Here is a 17,203-nt window from a genome sequence, read left to right on the forward strand (position 1 = left end):
ATTGTTCATCTAGATTCTCTATATCTATTAGCAAAAGCGCATAGAATCGGCCAGCTGAATTTGAATTTCCGATTTTGTACGTATCACCCTCATCCTATCTCAATATCTACTACTAGTTAAAGAAGCTTTAAACTTCCAAAAAAAATCAAATTTGAAAAATTAAAATTTTGAATTTATATTGTATAAATCGCTATGTTTTAACTTACTCAATTAATGTAAGCTGAAAATAGCTTTTACAATAGTTGGGTTATCTGTCGTACAACTTCGGAAATTAGGGAAAAATGGGTAATCAATATTCAGTTGATCATAGAATCATTTCGTGTTAAATAACAAATAATAAAAATGTATATTTGTATTGGATATATATAAAGGCAGTGATCTAAAGGGATAAGACAATGGTCGATAAATTGATGTATATCACCGATAATTATACACAAAATTGCCCCTTCTGTAGATTATAATTATTTGTTGAAACACTCAATTTTAAGGAACTAACCGACACAAATTCAATAAAAGTCCCCAAAGTTGTTAAGCTGACGAATAAGAAAACATTATTATATATTTTTGGGGACTAGTGTAATAAACACCCATTATCCCCTCCAACTCTGATATATAAGCATAAAAAATAACATTTTTTTATGAACAGAAAAATCTGCTAAAACATTATAAAAAAATCTTCTAATTTGTTGAAATTTTAAAGTTAGGAAAAAATTTGATTTACAAAATAAAATACTAGCGGCTAAACCCAAAATGCCTCTAGGGACACGTAAAATGTTTTCTTTTCAGTCTATGTTAAGATCAGCCCTTTACTAAAATATCTGCTTTACATTTTTTAAGATACCCTTCGACACATATTAACCTTCCTAGGGCCTATGAGAAGCTACACTGTAAAGGAGGACCATATAAATTCAGCGGTTAGCGAGATCCTTCAGTACAGACAGACAGACAGACACAGAGAAAGGTCCTTTTACTTTATCATATGGAATGAAATACTAGCGAAATAATTAGTAAAAAATCCGTCCGTCCGTAACGGATAGCTTTTTTCGTTAATTTAGGCATGTTAGAATTATCCTATCGATTTCAAACTTTGCATGGTGATTCCTGTACTTTATATGTACTACTAAGAAACCATAGCAACTCTATAGTCATTACCACAATGTCCGTATGTCCATATTATAAACATGTATTTTTTTTTACTTTTTTGACATTAAATTTTTGTATGTTAAAATTATCCTATTCATCTGATTCCTATTACAACAATGTATAGTCTTATAAGCAAAGCATCTCTATAATAAAGTCCTAAAACGTCAGTATGTCCTTAAGCAGTAAAATATATCTAATCAGTTTTGCAACAAATTTACTTACAATTTTGTGCATTAATATTTAGTTTATTTAGTTCTGACACTCAACAAGTGTTAATGTTCGTTTGTCCTTCCATTTCAGAGCTTTGCTTTTATGGATGTTGTCATCCTTGTTATGTGTATCTAATGCATAACTAGAATATGCAATGTTTAATGATCCAATCCTCGCTTATAGACTTCGGCAGGGAGGGGACATTGAAATATAAATTATTCTGGTACCCAAAGTTTTATGATCAGTTTTCGTTGATATTTAAATCTTGATATGGTTGGTAAAGTGTTCAAACCTTTCCTCCAATAATTTCAAAATATGCAAGGTTTAATTTTGTTTATAATAATTGGGGAAGTACATCAAGTTACCGCCCATTGTCTTATCTCTGAAGATCCCGGGTATTGAGTATATCTACTACATATTATAGATATTAATACATACTAGAGGCTACGCCCCTATGAAAATAGCCTTAAACCTAAATATATTATATTAGGGTGGGTTCATATCGGAATTAGACAAAGCGGGGATATGCAACAGATAAAATTAACCTTAAAAACATTTCTGACCGAAAAAGAATTTAAAAAAATTGAGTTTTAGAACACGACCACTTAAAAATATAATTCATTACTTATTAGTATGCAAAGACGACATTCAAAAATTTTTTTGAATCAGAACTATGGCTTGATGGTGCTCCCTGGAAAGGCCTTGAGGAGCTTAATCAGGAACATTTGTCCGTTTTAAAATATCTCGTTCCTAGCTTTAGAAATCACTAAAAAAACAAAAATTTTTAAGGTTTATTGAGAATTGTCCAATTTGTAGAGGTTTTTTAGATTTTCTCAGGCTAGGAACGAGATTTTTTGAAACGGACAAAAGTTCCTCACTCAGCTCCTCAAGGCATTTCCAGGGAGCACCATGAAGCCATAGTTCTGATTCAATAAATTTTTGACTCCCATTTACAAATAGCTATACAATTGAATGTCTAGTCGTCAGCGGTTTTAAGACTTAGGATAAATTTTAAATCATCCAGAGGTGTATTATATCTATATAAATTGAGTGCAGATCCCCGCTTTGGCCTCAGAAAAAAAATGTCCAAAATCGACCCACCCTAATATATATTGACTAAAAATCAGAACCTAATCGGTCCTGTGGTTGCAAATGCTAAAGACGGACAGCCAAACATCATTGTCTAGAGGCCTCTAGGGGCACTGTAGGAAAGAGGGGGAGGGGAGGGGGAGAGACCTCTCAGGAAAAAGTAAAACAAAGAATAGGGGGGGGGGGGGAGTTAATTTTTTTCTTTGGTGATTTGCTTTTTATCTAGTAAAGACACTATCTGCTGAGTGTCCACAGAAAGGGTAATTTTGTTTATCATCATTTGGAAAGTACGTCAATCTATCAGCCATTGTCTTATCCCTTTAGATCCCTGGAACATAAAACTACATATTTTAACATGTTAACAACAAAAATTTTGTAAAGCAACCTCCAGATTTTTTTTGTTGTTGTGAAATTTTTCATTTTAAAATATTTTTCTAAATCCCTAAATATGAATAAATTTCTTGTAAATATATTGAAACAAGGATGACAACATCCACAAAAGCGAAGCTCTGAAAAGGTAGAACAAACGGACATTAACACTTGTATAGTGTCAGACTGAATATTCAGAATATTAATGTATTAAAGTCGAACAAAACAAAATTGTAAGTAAATCTGTTGAAAAATTGCTTAAATACAGGATATTGTTTAAGGACATACTAACAATTTTAGGACTTGATAATATATATGCTTCGCTTATAACAATGTACTTTGTAGTCCCAGGAATCAAAATATCAAAAATCATGTCAATCAGATAATTAGATCACATGAAAATTTGTTGTTAATATCGTAAAAAAATCAACATGTTTAAAATGGACTTACGGACTTTCTGGAAACGATTATAGAGTTGCTTTGCTTGAATATTTTCTTGTAAATATTTTATATTGAAATTAAAATATGTCAAGGAATATGTTTCAATAAAAAGGGATGATTATTTCAAACAGTAGCGGTTGACAGCAGGGATTTGAAGGGATAAGACAATGGCCAATAAATTGATGTAGATAAAAAATAATGATACACAAAATTACCCTTTAGATTTTGCATTAATTGTTTTGTCAATTACAAAGTAAAAGATTTCTAAAGTTTAAAAATTAGAGGTAGTTCTAAAACCCCAAAAACTCAAAATGATATTTTTATACTTTTTTACTTTTCAATGTATAACATTGCAAGTTTTCACCAGAATTAAACAAGGATGACAACATCCATAAGTAGCAAAGCTAAAAAATTATGGATAGACATCTAGAAATAAAAAAATGATCTATAGAGTACGTCATATAAATAAAATAAATCATGAAACCTTTCAAAAAATGTACTTTGGTCTTTAACAATCTAATAACAATAACGTTAATCTAAATCTTAATAAAACTTAGAGAAAATATGTAGAATGTACACTTATTCAATCCCTGAAAATTTCAGCCGTCTGTCTTGAATAAGATTAAAAAAATCATGAAAGCTAGGAATCGATCTATCACCCCAATTACTATGCAAATCTGAATGAAACTTAGAGAAAATATTATAATGTAGCTTTACTACTAAAAAAAACCTGGTAAAAGCTATTTAAGCTATTAGTGATAAAAACTTAAATTTACTTGTGTTAGATAGTTTTTACTTTTTTTGATATTTTGTGTTTTCTGATGAAAAATTTTATTAAGAAAAATTTTGTCACATACAAATTTTCTGTTAAAAAAGTTTAAAATCAACATGTTAAATGAACATACGGACATTCTGGTAACGATTATAGAGTTGCTACGCTTTATAAATCGCACCTAACTACTACAGGAATCATCATGCAATCAATTGGAATCAATAGAACAATTCTAACATGCCTAAATTAACAAAAGGGCTGACCGTTACGGACAGGCGGACGGTCTGACCGATTCTAATTATAAAAAAGATTCGTTTTTCAAAATAAAATATGCAATATTCAAAGTATTTTAAAAGTGACAAAAACAAAAATTAGAAGAAAACCATTATTAATTTTTGAAAGCGAAGCTTTTCTACAATAAGTTCTATTAATTTAGAAATGTTAGTATTGTTAGTAAAAAAACTTGATTCTTAGAACATCAGGGTACAATATAATAAGCAAAGCATCTCCATAATCAAGTCTTAAAAAGTATGTTCTTCAATAAAAACCCATATTTCAGCAGTTTTGCAACAAAATAACTTTTAATTTTGTTTAGAAATATATATTTATATTCTGCTTATTAAGTTCTGACACTCTACAGTAGTTTATGTTCGTTTGTCATACCGTGTAATTTTACAGCTTCGCTTTTATGGATGTTGTCATCCTTGTTTTTGTACATTCCTTTTTTTTAAATATCAAAAAGTACGTGTTTATGAGGTTCGATTTTATATGTATAATTTTTGGACGATTTTTCATTTGGTGTTGGAAGATTTTTTTTATAAAAATATTTTTTTTCTCTGCATTTTTATAGCAAAACTTTCATACTATAAGCAGGGTTATTGCAATGGACGATAAATTGAAGTGCAACCCCGTTTATGATAAACAGAATTACCCTTTTTATTGTATCAAACTATTGGTATTTGGGGGCAATGCTAGTTAGTCTAATCGAAAAAAAATGTAGTTCCCAAAGTTTTAGTAAAAGGGGGGTGTAAAAAGCTTTAGGAACCATTAGAATATATAATATAATAACGTCCCTTCTCTCCTTTAAACTGTTTTTAACCTATTTTTTTATCATATATCAAAAATATACTATGACACCAGTGGAAACAGACTGCAGAGCCCAAATTTGAATTAAGTCCTCAATAAACTTTTTTGGGGGGATTTAAAAATTAATTTTATATGTTGCTGTGATCATTTTGACGGAAGCAAAAGCAACTTTTAGTTTGGGGTTAAATTGTTTCTTACAGAACAATTTTATATGATTCAGTTTATATCAATACAATAATAAAAAACTCTACTCTGTTCGATGGAAATAATTTTTTTTCTAAAACAATCAATTTCAGTAAAAAATTTAACATAATACAATAAAACACATTTGCTAAAGTTAAACCAATAAGATTTCTTGTTTCATTTCAATTTTTTTATGATTTCCGAAAGAGTGTTTTCACAAAGTGACTTATTTACAATGTAGTTAAATAATTTTTATTTAATTAAAATGAAAAGAATGAAAACTATACACGTAAAAGATACATAATTTTTAGAAATATTTAAAAAAATAAGTTTGAATAATCTTATTTTATATCATATTTGTATATGTGTCAAAAATAATTTTGTTGTATTGCATAAACATTTGTTGACATCTTGTCATGTTGACATCAAATTTAACCCTTTACAGCCAATTTTTATGTGTTTAAAATAGGTGAACGAACACAAACATGTTAATGTTAATTCATTGGTATATTGTAAAGATTTAACTTTTTAGTGAATTTTTATAGTAAAATCATAAGGCCTAATTTTACTCTATACCAGAATACAATATTTATGAAGCAAAACACTCTAAAAGCTACGAATTTTACCCAAATAAAAAAAAGACCTTTTGCTTTGATCAAAATGACTACGGCAACAGTAAAAATTAATATTTAAATCCCCCAAAAAAAGTTTATTGGGGACTTAATTCAAATTTAGGCTCTGCAGTCTGATTTTACTGGTGTCATAGTATATTTTTTATATACGTTTTAAAAATAGGTTAAAAACAGTTTAATGTCCTAAGTCACAGAGATCTAAAGGGATAAGACAATGGCCAATAAATTTATGTTCAACCCAAATGACGATACACAAAATTACCACTTTAGTAGATTAAAATTAGTGGTTGAAACGTTTAAAAATTCAATTTAATGAACCAATCAATCAAAATTCAATAAAATTTCCCAACGTTGTTGAAGCAACAAATAATTATAATTATAATGTCCCAACTCCCTGCCTAAGTAATGCCCATTTTGATTAATACTATTAACTATTTTTTTTCAGAGAGAGAGAAGACAATGGGCTGTTTTAATTACACTAGTGTAGTCCCCAAAAGTTTTTTTTCGTATTCGTTTTTTTTAAACTTTGGAGACTCTTAATAAATTTGTGATTGGTTGAATCATTAAGTTGAGTTTCCAAACGTTTCAGACAGACAAACAGACAGACAAACAGACAGACAAATCGACAGACAAACAGACAGACAAACAGACAGACAAATCGACAGACAAACAGACAGACAAATAGACACACAAACAGACAGACAAACAGACAGACAAACAGACAGACAAACAGACAGACAAACACACAGACAAACAGACAGACAAACAGACAGACAGACAGACAGACAAATAGACAGACAAACAGACAGACAAATAGACAGACAAACAGACAGACAAATCGACAGACAAACAGACAGACAAACAGACAGACAAATAGACAGACAAACAAACAGACATACAAACAGACATAAACTGCTATATAGTTGCTATACACAATGTAAAAATATTACAATTACATATGTAATAAAAAGCATTAAATTATATTTACGATTCATACACGTATGTAAAAATATGTTTAAGTAAATACTAGATGACAGCGATAATAAATTTTATTTTAGCAGGCAGCTTCTCTATAATTAGGATATGTTTGCACGTCCGTACGTCCCTCCGAAACAATTTATGTTAACAGGGATCTAAAGGGATAAGACAATGACCAAAAAATTAATGTATATCCTCAATGATGTTTCACAAAGTTATCCCTGTTGTAGATTGCGGTAAGTGGTTAAAACGTTTAGACAGTCAACTAAATGAACCAACCAATCAAAATTCAATAATAGCCCCTAAAGTTTTTAAACCAACGAGTATGAAAACGTAACTAACAAAAAAATGGGGACTAGTGTAATAAACAGCCCCATTACCCCTCCCTCCACGGTTTAGTCTTTTTTTACCAATAATTCTATTCTAAGGAAGGGTAATTTTGTTGGTCATAATTGAGGGTGTCCTATATAATTCCATTGTCTTATCTCTTTAGATGATTAAAATGATTAAATGAATTTCAGTATATTGTTCTTTTTTAAAAAAAAATTTGTAATTATTTATGGATGATGTCATCCTTGTTTTACAATATGTATCAAAACACAGGAAGGGAGGGGACATTTAGGTGTTTTTTACACTAGTCCCCAAAGTTTTATAACAACTTTGGGAACTTTTATTAAATTTTGATCAGTTGGTTCACTATGTTGAGAATCCTAAAATTTTCACCATTAATTTTAATCTACAGAAGGTATAATTTTGTGTATCATCATTGGGGATGTATACAAATTTATTGGTTATTGTCTTATCCCTTTAGATCCCTGTAGAATTGTGCTATTTTTTTCAGCCTTTATATAATTGTATTATAGTTATTTCTAGAATGGCTTCGAAACCGATTAATATCTGCTGGATATATGTACTGGTTCTCAGCCATACTGAAAAATGATAGACAATTTTCCACGAATAATAAAAAAATGTCATAATAGTTATTTCTCGCATCGTATTACAAACTGCATTCCGCGGATATAGAATGGTTTTTATCTTATCATTATACATTTTTATATTCGTAGAAAGCTGGATATAATACGAAGCTAGACATAGTTTTTTCGTATAGATGAGAACCGGTTCCTATCCACCGGATTCGAATGAATACGAAAAAAGAAATACAAGATTTGTTGGCGTAGGCATTCGGCCACTTAACTGGAATTAATCTTATATTTTTTATTTACCATCCGAGGAAAACTGTCTATAATAAGGTGCAAATATTGATAGTAATATTAATCATGCAAATAGTGCCTTATAAAATGACGCCATACAAAACAAATGACCAATGATATGTCAATATATATACTTTACCATTGGTCAATTACTATGTATACTGGCTTTTCTTTGGTCATTTGTATGGTATATTACGATTTTTGCCATATGTTCATTAAGATTTGTAAACCTATTCCCATATGTGCAATATTATGAAAATACGATACTTAATTTTGTCGTGTTTTAAGCAATGAATTACTGCATAAACAAGAATGACAACATCCATAAAAGCAAAGCTCTGAAAATGTAGGACAAACAAACATTAAGTAAAGTGTCAGAACTGAATATAAAAGAACAATTTTTTGAAAAACTGCTTAAATACAAACTTACATTTTTAGGACTTGATTTTAGTGATGATTTGTTTATAACAGTATACCTTGTTAAAAGCGAAGCTTTTCTATAATTATTAAAAGCGAAGCTTTTCTATAATTAGGGTCGGTCCGTCCGTCCGTCCGTCCGAGATAGATAGCTTTTATTCGTTAATTTAAGCATGTTAGAATTGTCCTATCAATTTCAAACTTTGCATGATGATTCCTGTAGTAGTTGGGTACGATTTAGAAAGCGTAGCAACTCTATAATCATTACCAGAATGTCCGTACGTCCATTTTAAACATGTTGATTTTTCTACTTTTTTAACAACAAATTTTCAAGTGTTTTAATTATCCGTTTGATCTGATTTTTGGTACATTGATTCCTGGGACAACAAAGAACAATATTATAAGCGAAGCAACTCTATAATCAAGTCCAAAAATGTAAGTATGTCCATAAACATTATCCTGTTTTAAAGCAGTTTTTCAACAAATATACCTACAATTTTGATTCGACATTTATACATTTATGTTCCGATTTTTCAGTTCAGTTACTATACAAGTGTTAATGTCCGTTTGTCCTACCGTTTCAGTGCTTCGCTTTTATGGATGTTGTCATCCTTGTTGTTTTAGAAATTAGTATTCCTAAAATAAGATGAAATGGATAAATATATCAGATAAAAATTGTGTTTAAAATGTTATAAATGGACGTATGAACATTCTGGCAATGATTATAGAGTTACTGCGCTTTCTATATATCTCTCTATCTCTTTTATAAAGGAAATTTATCCCAATAGCCGTCTCCCATATCTATCTATCTATCTATCTATCTATCTATCTATCTATCTATCTATCTATCTATCTATCTATCTATCTATCTATCTATCTATCTATCTATCTATCTATCTATCTATCTATCTATCTATCTATCTATCTATCTATCTATCTATCTATCTATCTATCTATCTATCTATCTATCTATCTATCTATCTATCTATCTATCTATCTATCTATCTATCTATCTATCTATCTATCTATCTATCTATCTATCTATCTATCTATCTATCTATCTATCTATCTATCTATCTATCTATCTATCTATCTATCTATCTATCTATCTATCTATCTATCTATCTATCTATCTATCTATCTATCTATCTATCTATCTATCTATCTATCTATCTATCTATCTATCTATTTATCTATCTATCTATCTATCTATCTTTTTTAAAAAGGAAATTTATCCCAACCGCCGTCTCCCATAATCTTCTGATAGGAATAATATATTATGTTCAAGATTATTTATTCAGGTGGTAAAGATAATGTGGCTTTTTACTTTAGCCCGGACCCACCCCCATATAAAAATATGTATATCCTATTATATAAAGTAGTGTAGCAAAGGATCTCGCTAACCAATGAACCGATATGGTTCTTCTTTACAGGGTAGCTTCTCATAGGTCCTGGAAAGGTTTATAACTATTTTGGGGGAGAGTACCACCACCCTCCCAAGATAAATCGCCCCTGGAAAAAAATTATCCCATCCCCATTTTATTTTTTTTAACTAAAAATAGGAGGGGGGGGGGGGCAATTGGGTTATCAAATTCGACTCTCCCCTCTTCAAGTGCCCCTAGAGGCATCTAGGAACGTAGCCGCTAGTCCTTATAATATAGTAACATTGTGTCTTTAGATACATTTAAAATCATCCAGAGGTGTATATGTGCAAGTTCCCGCTTTGGTCTCAGATAAAATGTCCAAAATCGACCATCCCTAGTGAGGGGGGATTTGACAATTGAAAAGCAGAAAGATTTATAATATGACACTGGTTAATCCAAAGGGATGAGACAATAGCCAATAAATTAATGTACATCCCCAATGATGACACACAAAATTACCTCTTCTGTAGTTAAAAATTAGTTGTTGAAATGTTTGAACATGTGGTAGATTTCCCCAAAGTTGTCAAGCCATTGAGTAAGAAAACATTAATATAAAACTTTGGGGACTAAACCTCTAAACAATTCATTATCCCATCTCTCTGTGCTAGTAAATGCATTTGTCCTTGTTATCAAATTGTTATATTTGACAGAAAATAATTTTATTTGCATGTGTGAACTTCGCCTACACTTGTAAAATATGGTGAAGAATTTAAATTCAAATTAAATTCTTATATAATAATAAAAATATATATAATCAAAAACTTTTAACCTTAAATTTGCAAATATTTCTCAGGTAGGGAGGTGACATCGGACTGTTTATTACACTAGACCCCAAAGTTTTATGATAACGCTAACTTATTTGTTGCGAAGTTTAGTGAATTTTCAAATTTTGATTGGTTGATTCAATAACTTATAATTGTAATCTACAAAAAGGGTAATTTTGTGTATCATCATTGGGAATGTATATCAATTTATTTTTTATTGTCTTATCCCTTTGGATCCCTGCATATTTTAATATAAAGATAACAGGATGTCTTTGAATGTATGTCACTTACCAATATGGTTCTCCTTTACATTTTCATAAGTCCTGGGAAGGTTTATTGCTATCCCCCCCCCACATTCTCTAGGTAAATATTGCAACCCGAATAAAAAACCTTGGTTACCAGAAAAATAACCTGGGGTAATAGGATGAAAACCCTTGGGTACCATTATAAAAAATCTTGGGTACCAGAGTGAATATTGTATACTCCTTCCCCATCCTATAGCTAAATACACAACCTGAATTTAAAACCTTGGGTACCAGAATAAAAAACCTGAATATAAAACCTTGGGTACTAGAATGAATATTGTACACCCATTCCCTATCCTTTAGCTAAGTAAACAACCTGAATAGAAAACCTTGGTTACCAGAGTGAATATTGTATATCCATCCCATCTAGCTAAATAAACAACCTGAATATAAAACCTTGGTTACCAGAATGAATATTATTCTAGGGTGAAGTGTTTCTTCTCATGGGTGCAGTGACAATGGATTTGATTTAATCCATTCCCCCCCCAAAAAAAAAAAAATTGGAATAATATTCTGACTATGGGGGAAAGAAAATGGTGGGGAAGGGGTTATATTGATTTATCTATCATTGATCCATCCCTCCCTGATTGGTCTAAATTGATTGAAAGGCCAAGACTTCAGGGATCTAAAGGGATAAGACAATGGCCGATAAATTGATGTACATTCCCAATGATGATACACAGAATTATCTCTTATGTATATTATAATTAGTAGTTGAAACGTTTGGACGCTCAACTTCCCAAAGCTGTTAAGCCAACTAATGAGAAAACGTTATTTTGAAACCTTGGGGTCTAGTCTAATAATCATCCTAATGCCCCCCCCCACCACCAACTCTTCAAAACCAAGAGATGGGACATTTGACATTATAATTACACTGGTACCCAATGTTTTATAAACTACGCACGTTATCTTATTTGAAAGCTTAAAAAATTGAATTTTGATTGGTTGGTTCCAAACTAGCAGTGTTAAAATTTTTCTGCACATAATTTTATTCTACAGAGAAGACATTTTTGGGGGTTTACATAAATTTATAATCCATTAACTTATCCATTAAAATCACTGAAATGTATTTTCTGTGTATGGAAATGAGTTGCGCATGTTTATGGGCCAAGGCATTCCCCATATTTGTTTAGATATTTGTGCAAAGGTTAGGTTAGGTTAAGAATATACAAAAAAGCCCCCCGCAGAGGTTAGGGATTCAAAAAACCTATACGATAGTTAAAATAGGTTATGTTAGGTTAAGAAAGGGATAATAAAATAAGCTCCCCACAAGGGTTAGAAATTTGGATAACCTAAAAGATATTTGTAAATAGGTTAGGTTAGGAATATAATATACAAATAAGCCTCCCACAGGGGTTAGGTAGTTGGTGAGATATTCTACTTGGTAGGATCGTAATAAAAACAAAACAAAAAATGCATAGATTTTTAGAAATTATTTGGACGATTTTTTGTCAAAGAAATACAATATTTCTTTTTACATCGTTATTATCATCGTTACTATCTTATTCTGAAATTGATGTAGTCATCTTTATTAATTTTTTGGTATCGAAGTTAATCTATAATTTTATGATGTCTGTCCGTCAGTCAGTCTGTAATGCTATGGAGAGTCATGAGAGCTGATTTTTTATGTATAGATTTCGTGGTGTCCTAAAAGATTTCGTTATTCTTGATTTTAACAAATGCTCTTTAAATCTTCTTGTCCGTATTCCCATCCATGATTTTTTGTGCTTTGCTACTTATAGATGTTGTGATACTTGTTTATTTTCGTTATTGCTTTCAATAAGAATAAAATATTTAGGTTAAAAATAAATATTAGTTCAGAAAATGGATATATTATTAATTGGATGTTGCACCAGATTTGCATGTACTCTAGCAAAGTGATACTAGCAGCTGGCTAAAATATCGAAACCCACAATCCACCCCCTTTACTCCACCACTTTCTACAGAATGAACGAACTGGCCAAATGTTCATATTAGCAACCTAAATTGACGACTAATTTTCCCCTGTCAATATATCCACGTATTCTATATCCATTGTTAATAAAAATTTCTAAGAAAAAACACATGAACCGAAAGATGTGGTTTTTCTAAAGAAAACAAAGATGAAAACATCTGTAAAAGCTTAAAAAATAATAGATGGACATACGGACAGAGCGAGTCATAAAAGGAAAAGATAAAAAAATTAGCTTCAATTGTTTAAAAATAGTTATTTCTCGCATCGGGTTATAAATTGCTTTATTCTATAAAGCTGGATATAAAACGATGCTAGACATAGTTTTTTTCGTATGGATGAGAACTGGTTCCTATCCACCGGATTCGAATAAATACGAGAAAATAATATACAGCACATAGAAACAGGAAAATCTTCACCAAAAATTTCAGCAAAAGCTGTATATCATAAATAGCAGCTGAGAAAATCACATTTCCATTGCTACGGACAGACAAAGTGAATTACAGGTTGACAAACTTATTGGAAGAAAATTTACACATTCATCCATTATATGAAAGTAACAGGATTTCTGTTTGTCTTTTGTGTGTGTGTGTGTGTTTGTGTTTCTGTCTGTCTGTCTGTCTGTCTGCTTGTATGTCTGTATATATGTGTGTCTGTCTGTGTGTCTGTCTGCCTGTCTGTCTGTCTGTCTGTTTGTCTGTCTGTATGCCTGAGTATGTGCCTGTCTGTATGTCTGTCTGTCTGTACAGAAGGATCACTCTAACCGCTGAATCGATATGGTTCCCTATTACAATGTAACTTCTCAACTACTAGGTCCTGGGAAGATTTATAACTTTTTGATGGTAAGGTACCACCATCCTCCTAAGGAAAACCACCTACACCTTAAGTGCTTCTTGAGGCTTAGCAACTAGTTAAAGATATACTATTTATCATACCAATCTCAGAACTCTTAAGGGATAAAACAATGGATGATAAATTGATGTACACACTAGACTATAAAAGTTGGAAAGATTTTTAATCAATATAATAGATTTGAAATCTGCATAAAATTTTAAGGATTTTTTATAAAATTAGTTTTTTATATAATTCTTTATTTAAAGGCGCAAATACAAATTAAGTTAAATAATTTTGAGATCTGTGATTGGTGGATTGAAAACTATCTGCGCTCTGATTGGAGAAGCTTAAGTGACGTACATCATTCAACCAATTAGAGCGTAGGTAGTTTCCAATCCAGCTATCCTATTGGTCAAAATTTATTAACTTATATCGTATTTGCGCCTTTAAACAAAGAATTATATAAAAAACGAATTTTACAAAAAAAATCCTTAAAATTTTATGCAGATTTCAAATCTATTATATTGATTAAAAATCTTTCTAACTTTTATAGTCTAGTACACACCCAAATAATGAAAATTTATCAGTGGAAAAGTTTTGACACTTCTTGCTTGAAACAGAATTTAAAGATGGACCCTAAGTTTATAAATATCTAATGTCAGAGCCTGATTAAAATCTTTGGGTACCAGTACAATTTTTAAGCCAATGTCCCCTCCCTCCTTTTTTCTAAAGAGGCTTGGGGAGCCTCTGATCATGTTGCCACATACCTAAAATAGAAAAAAAACATAACTATAATTTTGGGTATATACACATCATTAACAGTAAATAGTTATTTCATAGCATCGTATTATAAACACCTTTCCGCGGCTATAAAAATTCTAAAATCTATCTGACATAGTTTGCAAAAGTTTTTAATGAAAGGGATTAAAACCTTGGCTAACAAAATAAGAGAGGAAGGTTTATTACACTAGTCCCTAAAGTTTTAAAATAAGTTTTTTTATTCGTTGGTTTAACAACCTCGGAGACTTTGAATTGAATTTTGATTGGTTGGTGCATTAAGTTGAGTTTCCAAACATTTCATCCACAAAATTGTAATCTACAGAAGGGGTAATTTTTATATATTATATACATTTAATACAGAGTAGAATGATGTCTATCCGTCTGAAGCTTAAGATATCGGTAACCAATGAACCGATCGGATTCTACTCTTCAGGGAATATACCTACTGGTCCTGTGGTGGTTTTAGGCTATTTTCTTTGGGGGTGGGACACCCCCAACCCCGTCAGAAACAAAAAAAATCCCCTCCATTTTTTTGCTGAAGATCTCTTTGGTCCTTTTTGAATTTCGCCTTATTTTTTTATCACCTTTCTGGGCAAAGCTAGGGGCGAAGCACTAGTATCTATATATTATCTTTGTCTAGTTTTACAATTGACATATTTGTCGATAATATTTTTTTAATCTCGGTTTAATAAAAACTTTAAACCTAAATATTTTATCAAACAGACATAAAAAATATGGGTTCATATATACCTTTAGAATCAGAAAAATATTACGAATCCATTCTAAGCGAAATTGAAAAAGTTTTAAAAAATTGTAATAAAAAATAAAAAAAATAAAAAGTTTATTTTAAGAATTGTAACTACTAAACTAGCCAATCACAAATCGCGAAAATTGACAAATCGCGAAGCTTAACCTATAAAGTTAACCAATAGAATTGCCAAAAAAATAGGAGAACGTTCATACAATATATACAATAGATACTACAATAAATATAGTGATATTACAGAACGTGTAAAGGATGAAAAATTATGAACAAATATGCATCAGTCTGTTTATAAACTTCAAAACAATGCAGTTAAAAATACATTATTGTTTCTTGTGTTTAAAAAATATCTGCTACATTGCATTGTCTTTTGTTTAGGTTTTATTCAGGTTTTATTCAAGCTAACCCTTTAAAGCCGAAAATTATGATTCTTAAAACAAACTTATATTTTTTATTTTAGTTTTATAAAAGTTTTTCAATTTTGCTTAGACTGGATTCGTATTATTTTTCTCATTCTAAAAGTATATATGAACACATACTTTTTATGCCTGTGAGAGGATATTTTTAATTTAAAAGTTTTGATTAATCCGAGGTTAACAAAATAGATTTTTTCAATAATTACTTAACAGAATTTTAAAAGTAAGGTGTCAAATTAAAGATCTTACTATTTTTGTTCATACTGGCCATTTTCTTCTTTTATTTTGTTGCGTTTTAGTACCTTAAAACCGACTTAATTATTTTTTAAAAAAACTTAAATTACTTAAAAGATAAGAGGTCTACAAAAAAAACGATTGCATATCTGATTTCTATGAAAAATTTTACATCTACTACTTACTAAAAGAGCCGGCTAGCTATCTTAAATAAAAAGTGAAAAAGTTGATACAACTTCTTTAGTATTTCTGGTGCTGTCATTTTTTGTGAAGTAGTTTCCACAGAATTTTTTTTTTTTGGGGGGGGATTTTCACTTTTGGGGGGGTTGGGGAAAAGAAAATAGCTTAAAACCACCACAGGACCAATAGGTATATACCCTGAGTAGAATCCGATCTGTTCAGTGGTTAGTGAGATCTTAAGGGACGGACGGACAGACAGACGGGAGACATCAAGCTACTTTGTATAATAGATAAGATTGATTCCAGTTTTGTTTTCCCTGAGATTTATGCATTTTATAGCATGACTGACGGACCGACGGACATAGTAAATTGCATACAACATGCTTATTGGTGTAGGGAATCTTTACAAAAAATAAGTCTTCTATCTTATAAAGTAGCCAAGAAAAACAAATTTCAACTATAGCATTACGGACTGACGGACGGACGAACAGACGGACAAAGAAGCCTATAAAATAACAGGATGTGTATGAGTATCTGTGTAGCGAAGGATCTCGCTAACCGCTGAACCAATATTGTTCTCCTTTACAATGGAGCTTCTCATAGGTTCTGGGAAGGTTTATAACTATTTTGGGGGAGGGTACCACAGCCCTTCTAAGAGAAATCACCCATATAACCCCCCCCCCCTTCAATAAAAAATATGTTTTTGCTAAAACTGAAAATGGGAGTGGGCTACTTCCACCCCACCCCCCCCCCCTTCCTTTTATCAGGGAGGGAGGGGACAATGGACTGTTATTAATTACACTGATGCCCAAAGTTTTATACCAATGTTATTTTATAATTCGTTGATACAAAAACTAGAAATGTCCCAATTTTTCAACCCATAATTTATAATAGAGAATTTTGATTAGAGTAAAACACTAGAGGGAGAAAGGGTTAAATAACTTTATTTTTCCATCGCAACCGCCTTGTGCAACCTTTCTATTAGGTCATTAAAAATCAACCAATGGTGTCGCTTATAATA

Source organism: Acartia tonsa, chromosome 15 (genome assembly GCF_053477335.1).
Source record: "Acartia tonsa isolate MP-2025a chromosome 15, ASM5347733v1, whole genome shotgun sequence".
Taxonomy (NCBI): domain Eukaryota; kingdom Metazoa; phylum Arthropoda; class Copepoda; order Calanoida; family Acartiidae; genus Acartia; species Acartia tonsa.